The sequence below is a fragment of the Myotis brandtii genome, unplaced genomic scaffold, assembly GCF_000412655.1.
Source record: "Myotis brandtii unplaced genomic scaffold, ASM41265v1 scaffold8, whole genome shotgun sequence".
Taxonomy (NCBI): domain Eukaryota; kingdom Metazoa; phylum Chordata; class Mammalia; order Chiroptera; family Vespertilionidae; genus Myotis; species Myotis brandtii.
In genome coordinates this window covers 14403262-14413254 of record NW_005371219.1, presented here as the reverse complement: position 1 = coordinate 14413254, position 9993 = coordinate 14403262, and positions in this window count along the sequence as shown.

The following is a 9993-nucleotide window of genomic DNA, read 5'->3' as shown; positions in this document are numbered from 1 at the left end:
GAGAGGGATAGAGAGTTAGAAACATCAATGAGAGAGAAACATCGATCAGCTGCCTCCTGCACACCTCCTACTGGGGATGTGCCTGCAACCAAGGTACATGCCCTTGACCAGAATCGAACCTGGGACCTTTTAGTCTGCAGGCCAATGCTCTATCCACTGAGCCAAACCGGTTAGGGCTGGAGAGGGGTCTTTTTAAGAAAAAACAACAACAACAAAAAATCAAAGTTACAAATACAAATTTAAGTGCAAGTGTTTTAGACTGAGAAAAGACATGATAGCACATTATAAATTTTAAAAAGCTAAAAACTCCCCCCCCCCCAAAAAAAATCTAGGAAAATAACAACATTTTTATTAATTTCCAAACAAAACTCCATAATACTTTTCTCCTTTTTGGTTGCATAATGTTTAATTATCTTTTCCAATGACAGCGATTATAAAATATCATCTATTTTATAGTTCAGAATCTATAGCCTTAGGAAACCATGTGATTTTGCACAAGCCTCAGCCTTTTTATGTCAGATTTTTTAGTCTATATAAAAACCAGTTGCAATCAGATGGGCACCAACTCTGTGTGGATGTAGGGCATCTCCGGTTGGCATTAGGACCCTAGGAGATGAAGCCACCGATGGTGATTGATGATGTGAAGGAGTAGGGTTGCTGGAGGCTCTACTTGTGTAGCCACAGCTGCTCCGTAGTTCAATCCTTCAACCCACTGCCTACCCACGCCCTTGTCAAAAACAGCTTCCCTGGGTGTGGCTGCTGCAAGCCAGCCAAGTCTCACCTTTCACTGAGCATCACCTTCTGACAGCACTCCCCAGCTACCTCGTGTTTGCTGATGCCCCCACCTGACCTCCAGGTATCTTCAAGCCCCTGTGGCAGCTTCTTTTGTTCTAGCACCTCCCAGTCTCTGTACACGGACTCCTGAGGTCTTGCTAAGGTAAGGGGTGCTGGCTGGAATCCAGGTCTGCTGCTCAAATTCATTTTGCTTTTAATTTAAGGGATTTGCATACTTTGCTAGTGTTTTTGCCTCATGCACTTGCTGGCCCTTTGCCAAGCACATTTCCTTGTCAGCAACTCACACATTCCACAGCATCAAAAGTGAACTTAGGCTTATAGAGGCTATCATGCTAATACTTACCTGACTTATTGATTTTCTTTTAACTTTAACTTTACTTTTTAATGCACTTGTATTTAATGATTTGGTTTGAATTAAATAAGTGAATGCTTAACTTTTGATAAGCGATTAAGGTCTGGGATATAGTCTGACATGTTATCCCACTCATTCATAAATCACTCTTAAAATGTGTGAACAAAATTAGTTTTCCTCTGCTCAAGCAATAGCTAACATTTTAATTAGCACGTTCAGAATATCCTTTGACCTTGAACTGTATTAGCTGGAAGAGAATTTCTTTGTGAATTTGAAAACAGGTTAGAGAGTCCAGACCTTTACATTCTAGGCCTTCTTTTTCTAAACTCTTCAGATTCTTAGGAAAACTTCAGTTCATCATTTTGCTAGAGAAATTAAAAAAAAATAGTTGGAAGGAAATTTTAAAGGAAATATGCTTTTTGCTTAGAAAGAACAGAGCTTCTGTGAGACTGTTCAGTGGGAGTCATGGTAACAACCATTGTAGGGCTGCATCCCTACTTTCTTAGACAGTTCTTCTTTCAGGAACCCCTTCATCCATAAAAATATTAAAAATTCTATAATTGCATTGGCACAAAGACAAAGTAATCCAGGTGGTATTATATTTATATTTTCCATTTGAGTTTAAAAGTAATGGAAACATTTTCATTGGCCTCTAAAAGTATTGTGGGCCCTGAGCACTGTGGCTTTTGTGCCTAATGGATAAGCCAATTCCACTTATCATTATAGTTAAAAAAAACACATAAAAAATTAAATAAGAAACTCAAAATGTCATACTATTCCCTCAGCTTTGAATGAAGAATATTCACTTACTTAAAAACAAGGGTATTACTAGTTATTTCAACCGTAGTGAAGTTTATAGTATAAGTATAATTTATCATACTAATATTCAATCCATATATTTCTAGAAATAAATATAAATGGAATATCAATACTTCTACTCTGTGGTAAACTCAATCATGACAAAATTGGGCAGGCAGGAAAAAAAACACACTTTAAGAATCAATGTAAGCAGAGATTCCAGTGTTACATGGCAGAGATGTGGAGAAATGGGAAGGGAGATAGTGTAACTGATGGGCCTGTCAGGCAGGGCCAAAGCCAAAGGCAAGGTAGGTTTCTGCTTAATTAGCAACATTTCAGGGGCTCCGGGAGGATGCTCCTCCTCTTACTTGATTGATGATACTTATGATTAATTTCACTGAGAAGGTAGACTTTCTTTTCCATGGTGGCAATAGTGCTTATCATATAAAAGCCCCTGAGAAAATGATGAATTGTATTAAATGCAGGATGCAGAATTAAGGACTACCATCGGAACCATAAGTTGTGTTAAGAGGAATGTCTTGGTTTTGCCTAGCTTTTATAGAATTTGGAAGAGGTTGTTCTTTAGAAGTGTAGGTCATCCATTAGCCTTCCTTAGAGGAGGAAGATAGCATGAGGGGGGAGGGGATATGGGTAAAGGAGTCTGGGATACCAAAAAAAAGCAAGCACCCTTGTTCACAATTTGTGCTATGATCAGGGTAAGGGGCAGTGGACTTTCTGAAGAGACCCGTCCTTCTGACGCTGGTTGGGAAGAGGGCAGGGATGGGATTGGGGGCAGGAGAAGGAACCATGGCTAGAATTAGGCCAAGGAAACCAGTTGGGCTCCTATTACAATTGTGCAGGTTGTACACTGCCTAAAGGTGCCACAACTAAGGGAGGGTGGTTCAGTTATTTTGTAGACATTGTGGGTTTACATTTTTATTAAAACAGTTTTCTGGCTGATGGTAGTGGATTATCTGGTTTTAACAGAGTCATCATATTATGCCCATTTTCTGAAAGATGAGAGTTACATGACTTGGGGTAGGAGAGGGTCTCTAATTTGCAGAAAGGTACATTTAGGCTGGTAGCCCTGTACCCCACAAGGAAGGTCACCAGCTCAAAAGAATGCCTGCACTTCGCCCTTGTTGAGGGCGGGAGTCATGTTTCAGTCATCATCTTTCCTATGACCTATATGAAATTCAACTTTCCCCAGGACCATGGTTGCCTCCAGCCACATGTGGCTATTCAGACTTGAAATATGGCTTCTCTGAGTTGAGGTGCACCCTAAGTATACGATACACACCAGGTTTTGAAGACTAAGTATAAAAGATGTAAAATAGCTCCTTAATATCTAGTTTATATTGATGATATATAAAAATAATATTTTAATAGAATGGGTTAAGTAAAATATATCATTAAAATTAATTTCACCTGTTCCTTTTTACTTTTTAAATGTGGCTCCTGGACAACTTAGAATTAAATGTGGTTTGCATTGGTGGCTCATATTTCCATTGGGCAGAACTGCCTTAGAAGACTGACTAGAGAAAATATCCTTGATAACAATTAACATAGTAATTATTTACAGACTTTCCTATGGGGACACGTTAAATGGACAAAAAGGTGGTCACTATATGTCATCGAAGAATCTGGACTATTCTCATGCTAAGTAGAGATAGCCTTACTGGTCAGGCAGGCTGAGACTGGTGTGTGTGTGTGTGTGTGTGTGTGTGTGTGTGAGAGAGAGAGAGAGAGAGAGAGAGAGTGGTGGGAGAGAGAGAGGTGGGAGAGAGGGGAGAGGGTAAGGGCAAGGGCAAAAGAGAATTTTCTGATATAACCTTTCAAGTAGTACATACTGCCACTAGTAAAATACCACAGAGAGAGAGAGAGAGAGAGAGAGAGAGAGGTGGGAGAAAGGGGAGAGGGTAAGGGCAAGGGCAAAAGAGAATTTTTTGATATAACCTTTCAAGTAGTACATACTGCCACTAATAAAATACCATCTACATTGAGATTTTCAGGGCTGGATTAAACCCTGGCTGTCCTAAAACTTTGGAGTGAGGTCGATAATGCAATATAAACCAATGTGGAAGAATTCTTTATTCTGTCAATATTCAGTGTTCCACTGACAGGTACTGATGACATAAAACTAATTTCCAAAACATGAAAGAAAATATACATTCATTCAAATGTTACCATCCCAGAAGAGATGCATGAAATATTTAGTATTCAATGCTGTTGCAGGTTTTATGATAAAAAGTTATTATGTATTTGAGTGGATGTCAAGATAGGGTTGTTGTGAATTTAATAAAGGAAACCTTAAATAATTTATAATTCTTTCAAATAGGTCAGATGCTTACAAAATAAGAGATGTCTTAGTTTGACAATCAGAAATTGAATACAGTATAAACAAGGGTCTTTTTAGCTGGTAATTCTTAACTTGGTCATGAAAGGTAATAATTCATTTGCTTTTTTGTTATCATTATTATTTTTATTTTTAAAAGTATAGATTGTCCTAAACTGTGGTACCAATAAAAATTTAGCAATTCATAAATCTATCACTTACTATTCTATATTAAAGAAAGAAAACAAGCAATGTTTTATTTAATAAAACTATCATGGGCACCTGAGCCCTCACCCCTAAAGAAAAACAAAGTTGTTGCTGAACATCTGCTAGCATTATTTAAGTAGTCTCGGTAGTGTCATATGAACATACTGACTCTTTTTTTTAGTACACATTTGGTTTTCATTCCAGGCTTTTTAGGATTTGATCCTTCTCTCTCTAGAGTGAATTGAATGGTGTCTCTGATAAGGAGTGTTTGTGGGAAAGAATGCTTGATATGAACCAAGCCATAGGCCAGGAAATACTTCTGAAACAACTAACATATTAGAATAATTTCACAAAGAAACTAGAAGGACTTAGAGGTTTGTATCCTGATTAAGAGTGTAAGTTCTGGAGCCTGAGTGCCTGAGACTGAATCCTGGCTCTGACATTAGCTGTGACCTTGGGGGGGTCACTTCACTGTACTATGCCTTAGAATTTTCATCTGTAAAATGGGGTGGAGGTGGGAGGGATAAAGTACCTACCTCAGGTGCTCTTAACTGTTAGCTGTTATTTAATTCTCCTACAGTGTTTCAAAGTTCTATCCCCATAGCCTTGAAAGTATTTGTGGAGCAAATGAAATTTACAAATGTTAGTTTATTTAATAGACTTCCTTAACATGCTCTTAGTCTACTAAATTTCCAATGATATGAGAGTATCTGTTGTTACAATGGCCCAGCTTTTTCCTCCCAACTTTGTGGTTCTGCCTTCTTTTTCCAAAACCCCATCTCTGCCTCTCCCAGTCAGACTTGCCTCTATACATCTTTAACATCCCAGAGGATTGATTATAAGAAGTGTTTGTGGATGGAAGGTGGCATTTCTTCATCCCACTACCAAACTCCATAATTCCTTCTTCTCCTGTGTATCTAGAAGATTGCTGTGAAACAGAAAGGCCACTACCAATAGGGGGTTTTGTACATATTTGATTTAATAGAGTTGAGATAAAGTTGATTGGTACTTTTCTGCTAAATTTTTTCCTGCAGGAGTAAGTATTTCAAGAACAAAGAAGAGGGTGGCCATAAAGAAAAAAAGTTCTACTGTTGGGTGTCAGGTTGTGCCTGGAGCTGTTTTCTTCAAAGGGGTGGCAGTGGGGCTGGCCTCTGGGAAAAGCCTCGTCCTCTCTGGGGATCTGGCCAGTGGTGTGTGTGTGTGTGTGTGTGTGTGTGTGTATTTATGTAAGTCTGGGGATGTTGAGACTGAATCCAGGTTCTACCCTATTAGGAGTGAGAAGGTGGAAAAATTAATGAACCCCTTTAACTTAAATTTCCAGCCTGTTTAATGAGAATAATGAATCCCATCTCATACGGTTGTTTTGAGGAAATGAGACGGTGTAGGTAGAGCCCTTGGCACATAGTAACCCAGGAATGTGTGTTGGCTATTGTTCTTGTTACCATTAATTTTATATCTGTGCCTTTGCACATGTTATCTCTGCATAAAATTCTCCTTACCTCCTTGTTGATGTGGAGAACTCCTGTTCTTTTTACGAATGGCTCACCTTCTTGTAGAAATAGACCCTGATTTTTCCCCAGTGCTGAGTCTTGCCTGCTTCTGTGGTCTCAGTTTTTGTACATATGTCATGATTTTTAAATACATATTTTTATTGATTTTAGAGAGGAAGGGAGAGGGAGAGAGAGAGAAACATCGATGATCGGAATATTGATCAGCTGCCTCCTGCACATCCCCCACAACCCAGGTATGTGCCCTGACCAGTTATCAAACCTCGACCTCCTGGTTCATAGGTCAACGCTCGACCACTGAGCCATACCAGCCGGACTATCTCATGGTTTTTAGTTCTGTGTTCACATTCGCCTTCCCCCAAACTGTAAGCTATTGTAAACATAAAGCACAAACTCAACACAGGCTCACTGACTGAATTAACAGTCTCTTTCTCCAACACTTAACCCTCCTGACACCCCAGATATCTTGCATCTGATTTCATATTCTAGACTCTGATTTTATGGCCCAGAAGACCCCTCACTCCCCATGCTTCTTTGTATTGTATTGAGTTGAACCTTCTTTGTGTCCTCCTCGGAGCTCCCCAATTATGACAACCTCCTCTTCCACCTCAACAAATCTCATTCACAGTCTTTCATCGTCTATTTCAAAGCTGTCTCTTAAATTAAGCCTCACTTAATGATTCACATCAACTCACCTTTCCTCAACTCCACTCAAGATGACTGTTCAGAATGTAACATCTATGGCATAAAAGCAATCTCAATTGGGGCACTATTATGGGTGCCATCTGAATTGATGGATGAATTCTTGATGGGGAAGTGACTTTTTCTACTCCTCCCCAAGCCCCCAGTGTGGGCTGATCAAATTGCGCACTCAAACGCTACATCTGTTAGGTATAACAGATGTTTAGTTTTCACTCTGGAATGAAGGGTTGGGTTCCTTGCAAGGGGCTTCGGGTTCGGTAGCCTTTATCTGGGAGGTGAATTATTTGGGATGCCTTTGACAGTTAGTTTTAAAAGATCCAACACAATGGCTTAAACATGAAAGGGATTTATTATCTTGTGTAACAAAAAAATTCCAGAAGTCTTTCACATTTTATCTTCTATTGAACACTTGCACATGTATATATACACATATATGAAATACATCTATTTATATATGGTTTTCATTTTTTATTTTTGTTATTTGTTTCATTTTTTAGTGCATTTAGGAAGATACATGTTGTTCTATATGCTATCTTTGTTTAACTTAAGGTGCTACTTTTAGATTTTAATTCTTTTGACATTATCCTAGTTCTTTAATATGAGCAATGTGAACATTAGCATAATTCCTCTTCCGTGCTTCTTTCCTTCTGGCTCTCCACTACTCAATTTGGTCAACACATTATATTTTTAGTTTTTAGCTTTGTACATTTTTATATTCTTACATTTTAAATAGGTGTTGTGTCACTGAATAATAATCCTTTGACTCACATTTATCGCACATGAAACCATAAATGAATTTACTCTATCACCCACCTTCTTTCTCGCTTCCTCTTCCAAATTTTGATGGGTATGCAATTAGAAACTTTCAGGGCATACAGCATGCCATACTAATCCATACATTTGCTTTAAGATCGGTTTTACAATTAAATGCATTCCATGCTTGCTACAATTCCTTTTGTGTTAGGTTAAGGAATTTGCCAAAAGCTACACAGAAAGTAGGTGGCAGAGCCAGTATTTAAAATAAAGTTTGACAAAAAATGTCCTGTGTTTTCCACTACATCATGCTTTTTTAAAAAGTAAAAATACACACACATTTAAAAAATAAACTATTATGTAAACAAAAGAGAACAAGATAGTACATGAAAACAATAAGCAAAATATAAAAAGAGGTAAAAAGTAAACATAAAAAAATAGAAATAATGGACAAATATATGAAAGAGGCTAATAGTCACTTCAATGGCATAAAACATGCCAAAATAAATGATTTAAAAATTTGTGTGTAGGTATAAAATATTATATATTTTTGACGGACATTTACAAGCCAATAATAAAATAAAAGGTAAGAAAAGATTAACAAGCCTATAGAGGCTTAATCTTTTTTTTTAAAGGCATTAAAATAGTAGGTTAGGTTAAAAATCATTAGCGACAACCTGGGAACCTAGCATTGGCAATTTGGGATCAGAGGAATGACACAGGCATGGAGATAAAGGGTGGGGAACGGAGGGGAGCAGAACAGCCCAGGGGCCAGCACTTCAGGAAGAGACCCCGGGGTCCATATGTGGCCCTGGGGCAGAGTTTTTGACAGATGCCCCGAGCCCCTCCTCAGAGGGGAAGCTGAGACCGAAGGGAGAACAGAGGCCCTCGGGCTTTCTGCTTTCCTCACCAGCCTCACAAGTGAAGCATACTGACCTTCCTGGAGGAATCAGACAGTGTTAGGGCCTCATTTTAGCCTGTCATGTTTTAGCTGTGTGACTTGGAGTAGTCATCAACCTCTCTGAGCCTTGTTTTTCCCACTGATGGTTTCCCTATTGGCGAAGTGGGAAGAATGCTCCTTATCTTACACAGTTATTGTGAGAACTTAATGCAGAGAAGCACCCAAACCTTGCTTAAAACAAAGTAGGCTCTTGATAAAAGTTCTTTCTTTTCTTTTCTTTGATCCCTGAGGCACAAGGAAGGCTTCCCCCCTTTTTTTCCCCATCCAAGCTTTCATCAATTCCCCCACCTAGATTTATTTCATTCCACTTCTGAGATCAGAATGTTAAAAACAAATGCACAGGGGACTGGGGGTGAGTACCTCTGAGACAGAAGGTAAGCAGCAGCCTTGGTTCCTCTTAGTTGGCTGCAGGAGCGGGTGTCTCAGTGGGGGAAGGGGTCTCATGGTGAAGGGCAGAGGCATCTGGTGTCGTCAGGGCACAGGGTCATTTCCCATCCCTTGTCTTTTGTGCAGTGGGAGCTGTGACTGTCCTTCCCAGGGCACCGAGGGCCTCTGTCCAGACACTGCCCCAGCCGTCGGGTCTAACAGGTTCCCAAAGGTCCTGTAGAGGGAAAGCCCGTATCCTACCCCAGGACTAACCTAGTATGCTGGGGACTTGGGGGTGTCCAGTAGGACAAATGCTGCATCTTATCACTGGTGTTAAGTCTACAGATTGGCCCCTCAAAACTGGACTTGTCACTGTATTGCAATGGTCATTCCCCAGAAATCCAATTGCTGGTGTTTGAGGAAAGCCAAGCGGATACTAAAAGTGCCATTGATGCTCTCACAGCATCTTGGACCCACAGGACTATTCCTGGATCCACTTTAAAGCGTCTGGTGGTTTTCCTTCCCTTCTCAATCTCTGTTTAGCAATCTACATTAATATTTCAGGATCAATAAGGCGGCCTGTGCATTGATGGTACTTTATTTCCCAGGCTAGAAGAACTCTTCCCTTGGAATTGGATTGCTTTGTGCAGTTTAACTATCTGTGCTAGACTAAGAGTCAAACAATATTGCCCTTATAATTACCTTGTCATAGCCAAGAGATGATAGATGAGGGCACGTCTGCTCTGCAAAAGGCCAGTTCAATTGTGACATTACACAGATGTCATAATTCAAATGAAATACAAATAGTGGGCTCCGACCCAATCCAGTCACACCCAGTCAGCCAGCACCCCTCTCCACAGCTCTACCCACTGAGTTATACTGACAAACAGGTTATTTAAGCAGAAAAGGAAACATTGAAAAGTTAGAAAACGTTCACTGAAAACAGCCTGCCTCCACATTTGCACCGAGTTCAGTGAGATTTCTGTGCCGGCATCAAATAGAAACAATATCATGTTTATGCCTGTTTATTTAGCAGTAACTTCGGGGGGCATTTTAATAAGAAGCTTTCACTACAAATAAAGGTATCAGGCTGTGGGGCAAAACCTTATTAAGAATTAGAAAACACACACACGTTTCTCTCTTATGGCTAAAGAAAAAATAGCACATTTCTCTCTTATTGCACAAGCCCACGCCCTCTTCCCATGGCCGCCAGTTC